Source organism: Tachypleus tridentatus, chromosome 3 (assembly GCF_004210375.1).
Source record: "Tachypleus tridentatus isolate NWPU-2018 chromosome 3, ASM421037v1, whole genome shotgun sequence".
Classification (NCBI taxonomy): domain Eukaryota; kingdom Metazoa; phylum Arthropoda; class Merostomata; order Xiphosura; family Limulidae; genus Tachypleus; species Tachypleus tridentatus.
Genome location: NC_134827.1, coordinates 24,056,944 through 24,076,737, shown reverse-complemented (window position 1 = coordinate 24,076,737; position 19,794 = coordinate 24,056,944). Strand labels below are relative to the sequence as shown.

Sequence of the window (19,794 nt, the reverse complement as noted above, 5' to 3'; positions counted from 1 at the left end):
TAAAATAATGGCATGAAACCTGTAGAACGTGAAGAAAGATAGATATGGGAATCGAGATCTGAAACAGGAAATGTCTGATTTAAAATAATGGCATGAAACCTGTAGAACGTGAAGAAAGATAGATATGGTAATCAAGATCTGGAACAGTAAATGTCTGATTTAAAAGAATGGCATGAAACCTGTAGAACGTGAGGAAGGATAGATATGGGAATCGAGATCTGAAACAGGAAATGTCTGATTTAAAATAATGGCATGAAACCTGTAGAACGTGAGGAAGGATAGATATGGGAATCGAGATCTGAAACAGGAAATGTCTGATTTAAAATAATGACATGAAACCTGTAGAACGAGGAAGGATAGATATGGGAATCGAGATCTGAAACAGGAAATGTCTGATTTAAAAGAATGGCATGAAACCGGTAGAACGTGAGGAAGGATAGATATGGGAATCGAGATCTGAAACAGGAAATGTCTGATTTAAAATAATGGCATGAAACCTGTAGAACGTGAAGAAAGATAGATATGGTAATCAAGATCTGGAACAGTAAATGTCTGATTTAAAAGAATGGCATGAAACCTGTAGAACGTGAGGAAGGATAGATATGGGAATCGAGATCTGAAACAGGAAATGTCTGATTTAAAATAATGACATGAAACCTGTAGAACGTGAGGAAGGATAGATATGGGAATCGAGATCTGAAACAGGAAATGTCTGATTTAAAAGAATGGCATGAAACCGGTAGAACGTGAGGAAGGATAGATATGGGAATCGAGATCTGAAACAGGAAATGTCTGATTTAAAAGAACGGCATGAAACCTGTAGAACGTGAAGAAAGATAGATATGGTAATCGAGATCTGGAACAGTAAATGTCTGATTTAAAAGAATGGCATGAAACCTGTAGAACGTGAGGAAGGAGAGATATGGGAATCGAGATCTGAAACAGGAAATGTCTGATTTAAAAGAATGACATGAAACCTGTAGAACGTGAGGAAGGATAGATATGGGAATCGAGATCTGAAACAGGAAATGTCTGATTTAAAATAATGGCATGAAACCCGTAGAACGTGAAGAAGGATAGATATGGGAATCGAGATCTGAAACAGGAAATGTCTGATTTAAAAGAACGGCGTGAAACCTGTAGAACGTGAAGAAAGATAGATATGGTAATCGAGATCTGAAACAGTAAATGTCTGATTTAAAAGAATGGCATGAAACCTGTAGAACGTGAGGAAGGAGGGATATAGGAATCGAGATCTGAAACAGGAAATGTCTGATTTAAAAGAATTTGCATGAAACCTGTAGAACGTGAGGAAGGATAGATATGGGAATCGAGATCTGAAACAGGAAATGTCTGATTTAAAAGAATTTGCATGAAACCTGTAGAACGTGAGGAAGGATAGATATGGGAATCGAGATCTGAAACAGGAAATGTCTGATTTAAAATAATGGCATGAAACCTGTAGAACGTGAGGAAGGATAGATATGGGAATCGAGATCTGAAACAGGAAATGTCTGATTTAAAATAATGGCATGAAACCTGTAGAACGTGAGGAAGGATAGATATGGGAATCGAGATCTGAAACAGGAAATGTCTGATTTAAAAGAATGGCATGAAACCGGTAGAACGTGAGGAAGGATAGATATGGGAATCGAGATCTGAAACAGGAAATGTCTGATTTAAAAGAACGGCATGAAACCTGTAGAACGTGAAGAAAGATAGATATGGTAATCGAGATCTGGAACAGTAAATGTCTGATTTAAAAGAATGGCATGAAACCTGTAGAACGTGAAGAAAGATAGATATGGGAATCGAGATCTGAAACAGGAAATGTCTGATTTAAAAGAATGACATAAAGCAGTTTATGGGTCTGATAAACCTAGTGCACAACAGAAGAAGTGTAAAATATAGGATTGCAATACAAAGTATCCGACTTTGAAAGTGATTATAAGACTAATAAGTTGGGATTTAAAGTGTGTAGGACTGAAAGTCTAGAAAGGATACACATATACGTGAATTATTTCATGTAGGATTTAAGAGCCTGCAGAATTGAAATCCTGCAATACTGAGTTAAAGCAGTCTTTCTTAGCTATATCAGAACTCGCAATACTGAGTTAAAGCAGTCTTTCTTAGCTATATCAGAACCTGCTATATTGAGTTAAAGCAGTCTTTCTCAGCTATATCAGAACCTGCTATACTGAGTTAAAGCAGTCTTTCTCAGCTATATCAGAACCTGCTATACTGAGTTAAAGCAGTCTTTCTCAGCTATATCAGAACCTGCTATATTGAGTTAAAGCAGTCTTTCTCAGCTATATCAGAACCTGCTATACTGAGTTAAAGCAGTCTCTCTCAGCTATATCAGAATCTGCTATACTGAGTTAAAGCAGTCTTTCTCAGCTCTATCAGAACCTGCTATACTGAGTTAAAGCAGTCTTTCTCAGCTCTATCAGAACCTGCTATACTGAGTTAAAGCAATCTTTCTCAGCTATATCAGAACCTGCTATACTGAGTTAAAGCAGTCTTTCTCAGCTATATCAGAACCTGCTATACTGAGTTAAAGCAGTCTTTCTCAGCTATATCAGAACCTGCTATACTGAGTTAAAGCAGTCTTTCTCAGCTCTATCAGAACCTGCTATACTGAGTTAAAGCAATCTTTCTCAGCTCTATCAGAACCTGCTATACTGAGTTAAAGCAATCTTTCTCAGCTCTATCAGAACCTGCTATACTGAGTTAAAGCAGTCTTTCTCAGCTATATCAGAACCTGCTATACTGAGTTAAAGCAGTCTTTCTCAGCTATATCAGAACCTGCTATACTGAGTTAAAGCAGTCTTTCTCAGCTATATCAGAACCTGCTATACTGAGTTAAAGCAGTCTTTCTCAGCTCTATCAGAACCTGCTATACTGAGTTAAAGCAATCTTTCTCAGCTATATCAGAACCTGCTATACTGAGTTAAAGCAGTCTTTCTCAGCTATATCAGAACCTGCTATACTGAGTTAAAGCAGTCTTTCTCAGCTATATCAGAACCTGCTATACTGAGTTAAAGCAGTCTTTTCAGCTCTATCAGAACCTGCTATACTGAGTTAAAGCAATCTTTCTCAGCTATATCAGAACCTGCTATACTGAGTTAAAGCAGTCTTTCTCAGCTATATCAGAACCTGCTATACTGAGTTAAAGCAGTCTTTCTCAGCTATATCAGAACCTGCTATACTTAGTTATAGCAGTCTTTCTCAGCTATATCAGAACCTGCTATTCTGAGTTAAAGCAGTCTTTCTCAGCTATATCAGAACCTGCTATACTGAGTTAAAGCGCTTTTTCACAGGTATAACAGATCAGAAACGGATTCATGACAAGCAAATATCTGAGAATCCGTGTCTTCAAAGAGAGATGCCCAGCGTGTCTGAAACTCACAGGAAGGCAATTCAGAGAAGGGTGCCGGAATTCAGGTGTGAAATTCTTCCTAACTGATTTCAGGCCAGAAGGACACGGGAATACAAGCGTGAAACGTATGCAAGCTGATTGGAACCCCGAAGGGTGCAGGAATCCAGGTATGAAATGCCTTTTAATTGATTTAAAGCCAGAAGGGTGCAGGAATTCAGGTGTGAAACACACCCTAACTGATTTAAAACCGAAGGGTGAAACTCGGCAGGTTGTATGTTAAAAATAGGCAACCAGGGTGGCTATCTATAAAGCACCAAGCACCAGGGAAATTCGCAGGTTAATTACTTACTGACTATGTCATCAGTTAAGCCATCATCTGAAACTTGAAATCCACAATTACAAGTAAAGAAGAAGAACAAAGAGTCTTGTGGTCTGAAACACGTAATTTCGAGAAAGGATATTGTACTCCAGGTCTGAAACATGTACTGACTCAGTTAAGGCCCAGCGTGGCCAGGTGGGTAGGGCATTCGACTCGTAATCTGTGGGTCGCGAGTTCAAATCCCCGTCACACCAAACATGCTCGCCCTTTCAGCGAAAATAATATCCTCAATATAAATATGTAACATATAGTCAACGTACTCATTGGCAAGTGGTCCAGTTTCTCATTACAGTGTGCGTGGACAAATACTACATAAACAAATATACTGTTCTGACCCGCTAAACGTCATACTTTAAAATAATGCTATGACTAAATTTTTTATGTTGTTGTAAGTTATATTTTTAGTGTTTAGATTTAGCTGTTTTCTAGGGAAAACAAGTGAAAGGAATCCCTGCAAAAATCTTAGGAAAAGAATAACTGATTTGTTTTCGTTACGAGGGCTAGACTGCCAATTATTTCGTCAAGTAAAAAAACCCACCCAACAGTGTTACAATAATTGGTGTAAGAAGTGGGATTATTTTGTTTAAGAAATTTCAACTTGACCCAATTTCAAAAGGAAAGTCAAAGCTTTGATAGAGATGACAAAATAATTTAAAGAAAGTCAAGAAGAACTAGAAAATTAAAAGAAGACCAAGATGGAAAATATACAAAATTGGAAAATCAGAAGAACATCAAGAAGAAAGAGGCCAAAACGTAGAGAAATGAAACAGAAAATTGAAAGCAGACAGTAAAATAGAAATACAGAAAGTTAAAAGGAAAAAAAAGACCGAATAGTAGAAGAACATCGCATGAAATTAAAAATTGACCAAGAGGCAAAACACGGGAATTTACGAAAGCAGTTAACATGAAGAGAATGTACTGTTTGGAAAAGAATTAGAATGAAAATTAAGTCGTATTGAAGACAATATCTATGAACCTATTGGAGAAATACAGTGAGATCACAACAAAAACTGAAGGAGTGCAGAGAAGTTGTGATGATAGAATCGAAGAAGTAGAAAAATAGATAAACAAAGTAAAGAAAAACAAACTCAAAATAGAAAAGAGCATCTACGGCAGAATAAAACAAACTAATTACACATATATTTTTTTGCATCTGCTCAAACTTTTAATTCTAAAGCATTGTTTACTCTGAAAATTTAAATAGATGAATTTGTGTGGTCCACGTCTATTACCACTATTGGTGTATCATCTACTACTGCTGAACACTTCTGGATTACTGTGACTATGACACCACCAAATTATGTTCCCGGATTTTGCCGACCAGCTCAAAAGTACCAAATAAAAAGACCATTGGACTATGATGGAGGGGCACCATTGGGGTGGCATACCAGATTCAGCTTGAAATCATTTCCAGAGTGAACAGTGAAAAACAAGTTATTAATAATGCTGCTTATATAAAAGGACCAACTTTAACAACACTAAGCATAGGTAACTGATTCACAGTGATACACCAAAATTAAAAAGTATCCAGACCAAAGTTCTGGAAGAGTATACAGAGGAAATAAAGTCACTGTATACATATATATGCAGACAACGTGGGAAGGCTTACTCAGTTAACTTACTTGGATAATCCTTCTGAAATGAGGGATTTGTTGGCATATGACTTATTTATGGATCTATTAACGTACAATAATATGAGAATTAAGCTGAAATATAATAGGTGTACATCCATAAAAGATTTTATATAGTTGTAGATAAACTACCAAAGGCGCCATTTAAAAGTTACAGGATCATTAGATCTGTGGTATTGAAACAGACCCCACTTATGATAGTCTAGAATAACTGAACAAATGATTAGACAGTTACGCAAAATGTTGGAAAATAAGAATCAGTTTTTAAAGCGTAACTTCAAACGACTACGAGATGAAACTTTAAAACCTTTATGGAATAATAACTTCCACAGGAGAGTAGAAAGAAGAAACTATTATAACTGTGGGAAATATGGTCGTTTCAGCCGAGATTGCTTGTTTGTTTGTTTTGAATTTCGCACAAAGCTACTCGAGGGCTATCTGTGTTAGCCGTCCCTAATTTAGTAGTGTAAGACCAGAAGGAAGGCAGCTAGTCATCACCACCCACCACCAACTCTTGGGCTACTGTTTTACAAACGAATAGTGGGATTGACCGTCAGATTATAACGCCCCCACGGCTGAAAGGACGAGCATGTTTGGCGCGACGGGATGTGAATCCGCGACCCTCAGATTACGAGTCGCACGCTTTAACACGCTTAGCCATGCCGGGCCGCCGAGATTGCAAGGAATCAGTAACTTTTTTTACGTTAAAGAGATGGAACCAAACTACATTATAGGTAAACAAAGAGTTAACAACACATGAAGAAAACAGGAATTAATTGGAGTTATGGAGCAAAATTTGTTAATGAAAGGCAAGAAATTATTTTTGGAGATGTAAAAAAAGAAGAGAGATCAATGCAAACAGCGAGTGAACTTAAAGTTCAACAAAAAGGAAAGTTGCCTCTACTTTAGGAAGCTTCTCTATGCCTCATGAGGTGTGGATACATCACATCAAGGAAGAGTGCATGATTAGAAACTAACTTCATGGGGTTGGGCTAACTCCAAACAACTTCAGTATATGACCAGAAAAATCCTCATGTATTACGTAGGCATTTACTACAGGGAAGGTGGCCATTGCACCTCCAAGAAGATAAATACTCGTACAAAAGGTCATTGGTAATTATTAGTAGCGAATATTAGAGACAGTCAATTCAAGCCAAAAATCATCCTCTGTGATTGTCTTTGGAAGTATGGCTGTGAGAGAATGATCAACTGGATAATTCCAAAGAAGAATTCCCAAGTGAGAAGTCAACCTAATGTGAAGCCAAGGGTTCCTGATGAGACTGCTTCCAAATGATCATCTAGGATTAAGCTGCTATGGAATTCACTAGATCAGCTACATAAGAAGACAGCCAGTGAAACTAAAGCACAAGAAGTAATTTCTTCTGCATGTCATGAATATTAAAGAGAGAATTTGTTTGTTTGTTTTTTGGAATTTCGCACAAAGCTACTCGAGGGCTATCTGTGCTAGCCGTCCCTAATTTAGCAGTGTAAGACTAGAGGGAAGGCAGCTAGTCATCACCACCCACCGCCAACTCTTGGGCTACTCTTTTACCAACGAATAGTGGGATTGACCGTCACATTATAACGCCCCCACGGCTGGGAGGGCGAGCATATTTGGCGCGACGCGGGCGCGAACCCGCGACCCTCGGTTGACGAGTCGCACGCCTTACGCGCTTGGCCATGCCAGGCCAGATCAGTGTTAGTTATCGCGTATATTCAGTTACTCGATCAATTATCCGTACACGTGAGTATATTTTTATGTTAATCGTAATAATCTTAAATAAAGAATTAAAAATTAAAGAGTAAATAAATATCTGTTAACAAATGTTTATTTCTTGAACTTTGACCTACATCTATAAGTAAAATTAGCCTATGGCTTATGTTAAGGAAGAAATAAACTCACTTGTTTGCATTATATTTACTGGCCTTCGAATTTTGTTCACCAAATCAATTTAAAGGAACCCACTCAACGAACGACCAACGTGTGTTTTTTTTTTTTATTTCGCGCAAAGCTACTCGAGAGCTATCTGCGCTAGCTGCCCCTAATTTAACAGTGTAAGACTAGATGGAAGGCAGCTAGTCATCACCACACACCGCCAATGCTTGGGCTACTCTTTTACCAACGAATAGTGGGATTGACCCTAACTTATAACGCCCCCACGGCTTGAAAGGGCGAGCATGTTTGGTGCGACGGGACGACCAACGTTAAAACAATGTTTTCATTTACGCTGGGACATTTGAGTATGCTTGGGAAGCTGTTTGTTTACTTTACGTATCCTTAACTAGTTCAACACAGAGCTTAAAGTGAAAAATTCAAATGACATAACTTCTGGTTTATATTATACACTGGGGCGCAAAATAATTATGAAAAAGGGGTTTACGTACAATATTTGTGACGTATACATAAGCTTGTGTTATGTAATCCAGTTAATATATATATATATGTTGTGTGTGTATATATACATATATATATATACTTGTACACATATCTTAGACAGATGCACCATGAAGAGAAACGAACACACCCTAAGAAAACTCTGGTGGTGCCTACGTATTAGTCCAATGATAGGGTTCGACTGACTTGCATAAGCAAGGTAGAAACATGTTAGTTACTCAAGGTTCGTGCCCTTGCGTGTGTTAAAAGGGTGAAAAGCAGGTCACATTTAGTTACTGAAGAGCATGATAAGTCGAGTGACGCTGGAAACTGCACTCGATCTGGCTGGCCCTCGTGCGTTCGCCTCCCACAATTAGAAATGGACACGACCGCCGTACTTCGGCATTCCGCGACATGTTGGAGGAAGAATGGAAAACAAGTAACGTTTTTACTCTCAAACCGGTGCGTCCGCTGTTTGTAGTTCCTGTCGGCTGCGGAGGAAGTTAGGCCTATTCACCATCGTCGTTGAACCATTCAACTCTACAGTTAGATCCAATGAAACAATTTCCAAACCAATTGTATGTGAACGAAATTTTGGGATTTATTCTCAGCGACTAGTACTTTTGTTAAATGTCTGAACTAGATGTAAAATCAGTTGAGGATTTCATATTTTTTATATTTTTCCCCAGATAATTTTAACATACCTGACTCCATTATCTTAGAGAACTTGACGTCATCGTTGGTGCCGACTTTGGTACAACTGACTAAATTTTAGAATTTATTTATATTTTCCCAGAAAAAAACAAAACAAAACACAAAAGGGCTTAATTGGTCAGCATTCAATTTGTATGAATCTGTTAGCAGAAAAATTATATACTGTTGAACGTGAGATGACCAATATTTGATAAACGTGACGCCTGAAAGCTTTATATATATATATATATACACATGTATACCAATTTCTGATAGAGATAATGTGTAGTGCACACGTGCCTCCCACGTCATAGAAGTCTCATTGACGGAACGTCGGTGAGCGTGGTTTTGTTGACGAGGGTGACGAAACTGGTGTTTATTTTAACGATTGGGAAGATGTTTCTTTAGTTCAAGCAGTCACTACACTAGCTTGTCAGTTCTTCTGAGTGATGAGTAAATGTAATGTTAGTAAAAATAAATAAATAATATCGTGTTGTTAGTCCTTACATTATCTTGATGGTAATTTATAAATGATTTACACGAAACTGATTAAACCTAATCTAGTTCACCCCTGTAAGTTGTTCTTCCATTCTGACGATATAAATGGCATAGTAACCACTACTCACTACAGGTACTGATGTTCCTAACTATACAGGACATAGTGTAGTACATAGTACTGATGTTTCTGAGTGTACAGGATATAGTATACGGAACTGATGTTCCTTTTTGTATAGGGCATAGTGTAGTACACAACATTTACTGTTTCTAGTTTTGTAGTATAGATAGTATCTGCAGTTTCTGGTTTAGCAATAGTATGACATAGACAGTTTTTGATGCCTTTAGATTTCTGTGAAATGGTACACACAGTGCTTGTACTTATGATTTTATAGTGACTTTGTACATATAGTCGCCGACTTATCTACCTCCAAAAGAATATATATATATATATATGTTTAATATGTCTTGGCGCATTTTCCGATACTTGTTCTTTATACAAGTGCTGGATATTTAACTTAAGTCGTATAACTACTGGTAATAAGTGTTACTAGGGCGTATGTTATGCAGACCCTACGTAAGTAGATCTAAAAAAACCATACTTGCAGTAAGGTAACAGATAACCCCAAGGTATTGCTGGAACATACGTTGTGCAAATATTGGGTGAATGGGTTTAAAAAGTAACTAATTATTCAGGAGGAACCAAATAGTTTCCCATTTATTCTAATTATATTTTAGGTTTACCCCCTCACCCCAGTGATAGAATTAGGATTCTATATCCGTAGTGGACAGGGCACAGATAGCCCATTGTGTATCTTTGTGCTTGACCAAAGTCAAACAAGCACAATATTTTTCTTTTAATACAAGTTACTGTTTGAACTAAACTTATGGTAGTCACAAGTCTCTTTTACTTTCAGAAGATTAAATTAGTAAGAAAATCCTTCAACAGCGTAAGAGGTGTGATTGATCAATATATACGTATATATATTGTGACAGTAAAGATAAAATTCGTGCAGCACTCGTTATATTGAGCTGAAAAACTGGAACTCAATAGAAATTAAGAATGGCTTTGGCTGTTGTAAGCTTAACTTGTTTGTTTGTTTGCAGGTATGCATAAAGCTACATAGTAAACGACAAAGAGACAAAGCTCTGCTCGCCACGAGTATCGAAAACGGAGTATCTAGTGGTGTAAGGGCACAGACATATCGCTGAGCCACCGATAGGCAGATTTTGTTTTTCGAGACATAAATATTTTACTATCATATACCAGGTGTCCGAATATTATGTCGAAAAGTTTGCTTACAAATGTAAATAAACAATATTATTGCTACTATTGGTTCCGTTTGTTGAAGAATGAATTTTGGCATGGCCTGGTCTTGAGAGTGCTCGACTTGCATTTAGCGAATCGTTGGTTCGAATCTCCGTCACCGAACATGCTCACTCTTTCTGCCTTGGGGGCGTTATAATGTCACGATCAATCCTACTATTCATTGGTAACAGAGTAGCCCAAGAGATGGTGGTTGGTGGTCTTCATTCTACCGTCTTCCTTGTAGAATCTAGACTGTCATTGTTAACTTAGGGGCGGCTAGCGCAGATAGCTCTCGTGTAGGTTTACGCAAAATTCTAAACAAAGAAATACCGAAGAGGCTGAAAGTAAGCATTATGAACAAGGTTTATTGGAAAATGTTTCGTTATTTGTATTTTGTATCGTTTATCATAATACCAGAAACTATTTTGAAAGCGCTTAAGGAATTTGTAAAGACAGCGCTCTGTCTGTAAATACTTTTGTGTACAAATCAAAGAACATCTTATACGATCAATAATTTTAACTTTATTTTTTTTGTCCAGTGAGGTTTATGTGTTTCAGATCAAAACAGGCCCGGCATGGCTAAGCGTGTTAAGGCGTGCGACTCGTAATCTGAGGGTCGCGGGTTCGCAGCCCAGTCGCGCCAAACATGCTCGCCCTTTTAGCCGTGGGGGCGTTATAATGTGACGGTCAATCCCACTATTCGTTGGTAAAAGAGTAGCCCAAGAGTTGGTGGTGGGTGGTGATGACTAGCTGCCTTCCCTCTAGTCTTACACTGCTAAATTAGGAACGGTTAGCACAGATAGCCCTCGAGTAGCTTTGTGCGAAATTCAAAAACAAAAGATCAAAACAACATTGGCTAACCTGTTATTTTCACCGCGAATAATTGAAACCCGGATTTTAGTGTTGTCTGTTCACTTACCGCTGGTCCACCAGGGGATTGTAGAGTGGATAGTGAGTGAACCATTTGTCTTTTCTGGTTTTAAAATGAAACAGTATTAGAAGAGCTTATAGGATTTATGATTATGGATACGCAACGTAAAAGGACAAGCACTCTCGGTGGGCCGATGCATTTGGCGCGTTCTTAGAATTTTGTTTTAAAATTTAACTGTTTAACCAGTGTGCAGCATGCGATACTTCCCGAATTAAATATTCAACGCTAATTCACTCCTGTACAGAATATCATATTCTTGGCTAGCTACTTTACTCGTATATGAATTTTGCATTGTTCAAATCGTGAGTATTAATCTGCTAATAGAAAGGTAAGAATGAACAAAGAGAAAAACCTTATTTCATATGTTTCTTATAATTATTATTTTGTGTGGAGAAGATGCGAACGTATGTTAACCAAAACAAATAATATATCAAGCCGATGTATTAAAATAAATTATTATATTAAATTTGAACTCGTGTTTTCTTTCTTTCTTGGGCCCGTAATCCGAGGGTGGTGGGTTCGAATCCCGGTCGCACCAAACATGCTCACTCTTTCAGCTGTGGGGGCGTTATAATGTGACGGTCAATCCACTATTCGTTGGTAAAAGAGTAGCCCAAGAGTTGGCTGTGGGTGGTGATGACTAGCTGCCTTCCCTTTAGCCTTACGCTGCTAAATTAGGGACGGCTAGCGCAGATAGTCCTCGAGTAGCTTTGCGCAAAATTGAGAAAGAAACAAGAAACTTTCTTTCTTTTTTTGGTAGAGGCTAGGCGTGGCCTACTATTTAGTGTTCCCTACTGTGGGTCCGAAGGCCTATTGGTTGCGTACTTTTGTCTTAAGAGTAAATAAATCGCACTCTGAGGTCATGAGTACGTTCATTTTTAATTTTAGTAGCCCCAGAGTTAGCTGATAACGTACCCGCCCTCTCTCCTAGTTTACCAGTTTAAAATTGGGGACGGCTAGCGCAGACAGTTCTTGTGTGGCCTTGCGCGATTACCCGAAACGAAGGAAAACGTTTAGTAATGTTTCCGCAGCGTCATGGCCCTTCTTGAAATAACAGTTGTTTTGTGTAGACGTAAAGCTTGTTTTTTTCAAAAGGTCTAAATAAAGTACCACGTGGTTACATTGCTGTGGATACTACAGAAGGTATTTCTACCTCATTCACAATTTCATTCAATGCTTGTATTGAGTTGAAGGAGATTCTGGTACAACTGGTATTGTTCGTGATACGTTATACTGATATGATAAGGGAGAAAAAAAAACATAACTTAAATATGTAAAAAACTTTAACCTCAAACTCTTCATGCAAGAGTTTACAGTAGATTTTCTGAAAGAGGGACAACATAACCATAGAAAACACTCAAATACTAAATAAAGAAACAAACATAAACAAACGCAAAATTAAAGAAGCCTTACTTATACAACAACTTAAACCCAAAATAAACCAATATAAAGAAACGCCTTTATACCTATATTAATATAATAAAATAAATAAAATTATATATTCAAACATCTAATACCGCCCTCTACATTCCGACAGTCAGTTACACAACCCCTTTCAAACTTGTGGTCAGCTTCTGGTCAGTTACCTCTTTCTTTGTGAACCTGACGATGGCCGAAGAAGATCGAAACGTTGTTCGCTCTTCTATGTAAAAAATATTTTCTCAACCCAAACGAGCCGTTTTTGCATATAAATTTCTCAACAAGTGGGTTTCTCGACATCACTGAGAGGGACTTCTGTTAATCAGTTGATGTGTATTTATTATATTTACCATAAAATACCGACTCATAAATAGGTTCACTTGTTTAGCTATAGGGTAACTTCCTTTCTATCACTACTTAGATATGTGTGGTTGTTGCCTGACATTCCCATTTATAATCTTTGGAGCCTGTGTAGCCACTGGGGACACGTCCCCCCCATTTTGACCCGGTATCGAATTACCCTTTTTGATGGAAAATAAAGACTTGTTTATACTTATCAGTGAAAAGCTCGGTTTCAGTTTTGTAGTCAGTGGTTTCGGTGTCTCTCTCCTCCCACTTCAAACATGTTCCGCCGTCTCTGTTTGCATCAAGTAATACGCTGTACTACCAACTGAAAGGCTTACCATGAGGGAAGTACAGCTGATGAGTTAGTATAGTACGCAAGTCTGTACAGTTCGTAACTTCGCACGTAGGGATTGAGGTTTTCAGTATAGTCTGATAACGTGTGTTTTCACTTTGTTTCTTTCCGCACTGCATCTTGCTTTTTCTCTTCCATCTTCATGCCTGGTTTTGTACATCCGGGTACCTCATCGGTAAGTAAATAATGATAACATGACACTTCGTGATTACTTAAATGGAACAATTTTACAAATATCCCAAAGGTTGCAATCATGATGTTCGTTGACATTAAATCTTATTTCTTTATAAATTTCTTGTATATATTGTATTTAGAAGAGGTTTTTGTCACTGCATATAGGGCGTGAGTTGGCCCTGTGATAAAGCCTAATATTTATCGTCGCATCTTTGGTTCGTTTTGGTTTATAATTCTAATGGTTATGACGTAGACTAGTCTTTTATCATTTCTGAATTCTTCTGCATCTTTAAGTTTTCGAACGGTTGTTTCTTAAGGTTACTCAGTGATGTATAAGATAAAGAACTATTTGGACATTTTAAATAACATGGTACTTAAATTTTATTCCACGAACACAATGTGGAGTTTCTTATCAGATTTTCTGTCTTATTAGACTGACCTTTAAAAGTTTAATTTTTTAGCACTTTACCGTATCACTGAGATTACAAATATCACAACCACGTGAGAATCTAAGTAAGTAGGGATATCATTTGACATGGGGTGAAAGAGTAGGTAGAAAGAGAAGTTAAAATATTTGGAGTTTGTTATAAAATGATGCGATTTGACGTATCATACAAATAGAAGAGAAAGCTGTTTGATCTGGGTATACAAGGATGTATACATAGTTTCGGAATAATTTGGTTTGTTTTGAATTTCGCCCAAAACTTCACGAGGGATATCTGCGCTAGCCGTCCCTAATTTAGCAGTGTAAGTCTAGAGGGAAGGCAGTTAGTTACCACCACCAATCGTCAACTCTTCAGCTACTCTTTAACCAACTGATAGAGAGATTGGGCGTCACATTATAACGCCCTTACGGCTTAAATTGCAAACATGTTTGCGGATATGGGGATTTGAACCCTTAGCCCTGAGATTGCGGATCAAGCTCCCTAACCACATGGCTATGTAGAAAGTAGAAACAGAAACTAAATGGTTTGAAGGTTGTAATAAAATGATACAATTTGACGTAAGTGCAGGAAGTAGATAGACAAAATAATTTGATGTGGTTATGCAAGGATATCTTAGTGGAAAAGGCGATTTGGTGTAGATGAAAAGAGAATGAAATAGAAACGAATATATTTACAATTTTTATGTGATTAGAAACGGAAAATAAACTGACATGTATTATAACTGAATTTTCTTTACTTTTAACATTACAGGAAGTCCCTTTTATGAAGTATCGCGGTCAGTGAGACATTGTTTTACGATTTAACGAGTTATTAACATTGATGTATTTCATTTACAAAGTTAAAGGGCGGTCGGAAAAGTTTTTTTTTTTAATGGAAATATTTATTTTATATTAAGATTCGAAATACTTAAATTGAAAGTTTTATTTCTTTTATACATTAAAAATTATTTTTAGTCATTCTTACTGTACACATCTTAGTTATTTTCGTGTTTAAGACTAGTAAAGCCACATTGAGCTATTTGTTGTATTCATCGAGAATATTTGTTTGTTTGTTTGTTTTTGGAATTTCGCACAAAGCTACTCGAGGGCTATCTGTGCTAGCCGTCCTTAATTTAGCAGTGTAAGACTAGAGGAAAGGCAGCTAATCATCACCACCCACCGCCAACTCTTGGGCTACTCTTTTACCAACGAAAAGTGGGATTGACCGTCACATTATAACGTCCCCAGGGCTGGGAGGGTGAGCATGTTTGGCGCGACTCGGGCGCGAACCCGCGATCCTCAGATTACGAAGCGCACGCCTTAACGCGCTAGGCCATGCCAGGCCCCCATCGAGAAGAATCTAACACCTGAGTGGTGTTGCAGATTTACCGCTGCCCCATTGGGGGATTTCGAGTTCACCCATTTGAAAAAAACAAATTTAAAACAATCTGTTCTTAATCGAACAATAGGCACAGTTCCCGGTTTTTTAATGTTTTAGCTTCATAGTGTGTGGAACTCGACTATTCTTGTACGTCTTGTTCAGTTTAAGTAAATGGAGTAGAAATGTAACTTCTATAAAAATATTTTGTTACAATCTCAATCATAAGATCCAACGAAATAGTGATGTAAACAATACGTTGTTAGATTCGTGTTGGATTACACAGAAGTTCGTAAGGGAAGTCAGAAAGATGTTGCCGGTTTATTGTTTTTTGTTGCCTTAATAGCATTTTAATCTTATGACCTTGAGCTGAAATAATTCCGGAAATAATCCGGAGTAACTCGGTCGTGTCTTTGTTCCATAACAATGTTCACAGTTTGAAGCTTGTGACAGTTTTTACAACTATAAAATCATATACAACAGTAATCTTCTGTAGCTTGAGTTTACAGTAAGTTACATATAATCTCAGGTACTCCTTTTTCTCTTGTGTTTGTTTTTTTTAATTTCGCGCAAAGCTACACGAGGGCTATCTGCGTTAGCAGTCGTTAATTTAGCAGTGTAAAACTAGAGAGAAGGCAGCTAATCATCACCATTCACTAACAACTCTTGGGCTACTCTTTTACCAACGAATACTGATGCCGATCGTAACATTATAACGCCTCCACGGGTGAAAGGTCGAACATGTTTGTTGTGACGAAGGTTTGAACCCGCGATCCTAAGATCACGAGTCGAATGCCTTAACCACCTGTTCATGCCAGGCCTTTTTTACTTGTGAGTGACATTTATTAGAACAAAATATACACCAGAGTATAAATACGGTAAATTTTAGCAGCTTACATGCTCTATGTTGCCATAGAAACCGAGTCATTGCACTTTCCTTTATATACGTTTGGTGTACTTTAATAATATTATGTTGGCTCGGCATGGCCGGGTGGTAAGTACGCTCGACTCGTAATATGAGGTTCGCGGGTTCGAATCTTCGTAACACCAAACATGCTCATCCTTTCAGCCATGGGAGCGTTATAATGTGGCTGTCATACTACTATTCGTTGGTTAAAGAGTAGCCCAAGAGTTGGCCGTGGGTGATGATGACTAGCTACTTTCCCTCTCGTCTTACGCTGCGAAATTAGAGACGGCTAGCGCAGGTGGTCCTCGTGTAGCTTTGCGCGAGACTCAAAAAACAAACAAATTAATATTACGCTATTTAATGTATAAATCCCGTGTGGGTGTGATAAGTTGTTTGGATTCTCCTTCTTACAAAATGATATATTTGAGTGAGGAGTGATTTTATCAAACTTCTTGTTGGCAGGGTGAAAATGAACACCCATAAAGACGTAACTTAATACTTCTGGTATGTAATGGTGTGAATTTTTTAAATAGAATGCAAGTCATGCAAGTGGTTTCTGAAAAAAAAAAAAAAAAAGGTTAACAAAACCACTCGCTCTGATATGATATTATGATTATTATATATGTTATGAAGTTTTATGGTCAGTGTTTTTTTTTAAGGGCATTAAATCTTCAAAATATACGTTTGCAGTTAAACTGACTAATGAATGAAATGAGGCTTGTTGAAGTAATAATGCTGTCTAATTCTCATAACTTTTTTATGGGTTTAAAATTACTTTTATGACGACTGGGCATGAATCAAGTTTTACTTCCGGTGTTATGTTTTCACCCTGTGTGTGTGTTTGGCAGCACGATTTCTCGATAATGGCTGAATGGATGTCGACAAAAATTGGTATACGTTTGAACTCTATGACCAAACTTAGAATTGATTAGTCACAGTAAGGTCACAAAAATCCGAAACCTTTCTATCTTTTAACATGGGGACCAATTTCTCACACCATTTTTGCTCCGTAATTCAGTCAGACACGATCGGATTTTGACAAAATTTAGTCGACATACATAGAATATTATTCCTTATTTTATCTTGCCAAAAGTGGCCCTTATTAGTTGGTAACGACAGACATACGAACAGACATTTTCATATTTTTTTGAGAACCAAGTATGATCAATGCTGTGTGGTAGAGATATCCGCTCTACTGAGTTTAGTGAATGAACTTGTATTTTAGAATGTGTTCACTTAGCCGACCTTGTTACACACAGTTGTTTACAATGAATAAAAACAATGAAATCGTGAAGAACTTACCTGTAGATACAGGACAAAGTTAGGAATTTTAAGGTGCAGTTCTTTTCTTAAAAAAACAACAACAAGTATAGTTCTCTGGATATTGGAGTTGTTAGTATAACATTTCAGATGGAATATTATTTTAACTGGTTTGTACACTCTGGTTTCTTAAAATTTTTGCACTATCATGGAATTCTTTTGATTTGGTTTAATAATGGTACGAACTTTTAGGACTTTATGATGAGTTTGTCATCAGGTCTTAGTATGCAAAGCTTGGAACATCAGATGCTGAACTTCAAAATTTGTTAGAGTTGGGAAAAGTAGTTGTTCTGAGAACTAGCTCAGTATAGGGTAGATTTTGTAGGAAGGGTATGGCTTGTATTTATGAATTCCTAGGTTTTTTAAAACAAAATAACTAGAGAATCGAATAATTGGTATCTAAAGCCATAAAGCATACTTATTGAAAGTTTTCAGTGTTGTAGTTTTAATTTTTAATCACTTTATATGACTTCTAAGTTTAGCAAAAAGAGTTTCATATATAATAAGTGCACACAAGTTCAACGTGGAACTGCGGCCAATGAAGTGACTGTTTTGTTTTTTTTCTTTCACATGCGACATCATGTTAATAGAGAAGAAGTAATAACCAGTTTAACAAATAACAACCATAGTATCATATCTATTCATGTAACCAGTAAAATGTGAGCAGTGTGTTTAGGTTATGTGACTGAGTGGTAACTCATGTCTACGAATTGTCGCGCCCTTACATTATATACAGCTAACCGTGAGCAGCTCATTGTTTGATTTTTAAAATATAAATAATTAGATTTTCCCTAGGTGTCGCCGTGATGACTTCTCTGGAAACTCATTTCGTTACCTTATCATAATTTTGACTTTAGTAAATAAATATTCCTTATTTTGTGCAGTCTTTTGAGAAATTTATTTTGTTTTAAATTTCATGCAAAGCTACATCAGGGCTATCTGCGCCTTTTCACAAGTAGTTTAGTTAGTTACATAAAAACGTTTCTTTAATAAAAAATCATAGTTTGACATCCGTTGTCTGCAGACCATATTTCTGTTGAAAACATAGATGATTCCTATCAGCCAATAATTATTATTTCTTCGAGAAAAATATCAAACTCGAAACTGTTTTTATGAATAGTATAAGCGCGGGAATCGTGATAGCAAGGAGGCGTTTGTTGTTGTTGTTGTTGTTTTGAGTTAAGCACAAAGCTACACAATAGCTATCTGTGCTCTGCCCACCACGGGTATCGAAACCCGGTTTTTAGCGTTGTAAGTCCGCAGACATATCGCTAAGCCACTAGGGGGCAGGAGGTGATAATACCTATCCCTTTTTCACGCCCGCTGAGGACAGGTTAATACGTGTTAGTATTTACAACACTGTTATTTCATATTTGTATTTCAGAAAGTACATAAATACCACATCGTGCTGGGTTCATATTTCCTGGTTCCGTACAGTTACCAGTTTCTCTTCCAGAGAACTTTCTCGTCCTTTGTTTGTGTTTATACAAAATTTTGTGATTCGTGTTCTGTTGCCTATCCAGAACTCTCTGATATTTTCCATACTGTATATCATCATATTTTATTTGTTTTTCGCTACTGAACGTTGATGGCAACCTCACGTAATAGCAGGTAACTGAACATGATTTGCGCATGTTCAGAAGTACGAAGTGTTGATTTTTACGTATTTTGATTCTTAATTTAGAACAGTGAAAAATGGTTTGTATTTAGAAGTAATATAACACACACACACAAATTCCAGAAGTCTCAAACCTTCATGTTACCATTGATAAGCCTAAAAGAAGCTAGTTTACTGTTTTTAAATCATTTCCATACCCCAGCTAACTGTTATAAAAGTCATAATTTTAATTGTCATGAACATGTCTGTTTGCCTGTATTAGGATGTTTTTTTATTTTTTTTATCTTTTCTCTCATGATGTAGGCGAAATATTGAAACGTTGAGGACAATAAACGTATATAATTATTTGCCAATTTAGTAGTGTTCAAGTTTGATCCAAAAATATATAATTAATAACTTAATTTAGGGTTACACAGCGTAAACATTTAACAATGTTTTGTGAAGCAATAGTTTTAGTTTGTAGTCTGAAGGCTTAACACTAAAATTCACATTTTGATATTCTCCATAGGTAGGACACAAATGGCCCACTGTGTAGCTGTTTGTTTAACAACAAACGAAAGTTCTTTATTATGAAATCTATATGTATATTGTCAACACTTCTTCAAATGTCGATCTGATTATGGCTTCTGTTGTTTATTTTTCTTCTTCTTGAGCAGAAAGTCACAT

At 37.1% G+C, this 19,794-nt stretch overlaps 1 protein-coding gene across 3 annotated transcripts in view; it reads left to right on the top strand.

Annotated features, from left to right (window-relative positions):
* The window catches only part of LOC143246546 (polycomb complex protein BMI-1-like), a 79,641-nt gene that overhangs the window by 6,950 nt on the left and 52,897 nt on the right, over positions 1-19,794 (top strand). The window contains exon 1 of one of the 3 annotated variants that reach the window (XM_076493439.1): positions 13,109-13,482. The exons of the other annotated variants lie outside the window; for them this stretch is intronic. The gene's annotated coding sequence lies outside the window, so the exon portion shown is untranslated. Of the gene's footprint in view, positions 1-13,108; positions 13,483-19,794 lie in introns of those variants that run through there. 3 annotated transcript variants of the gene reach the window in all.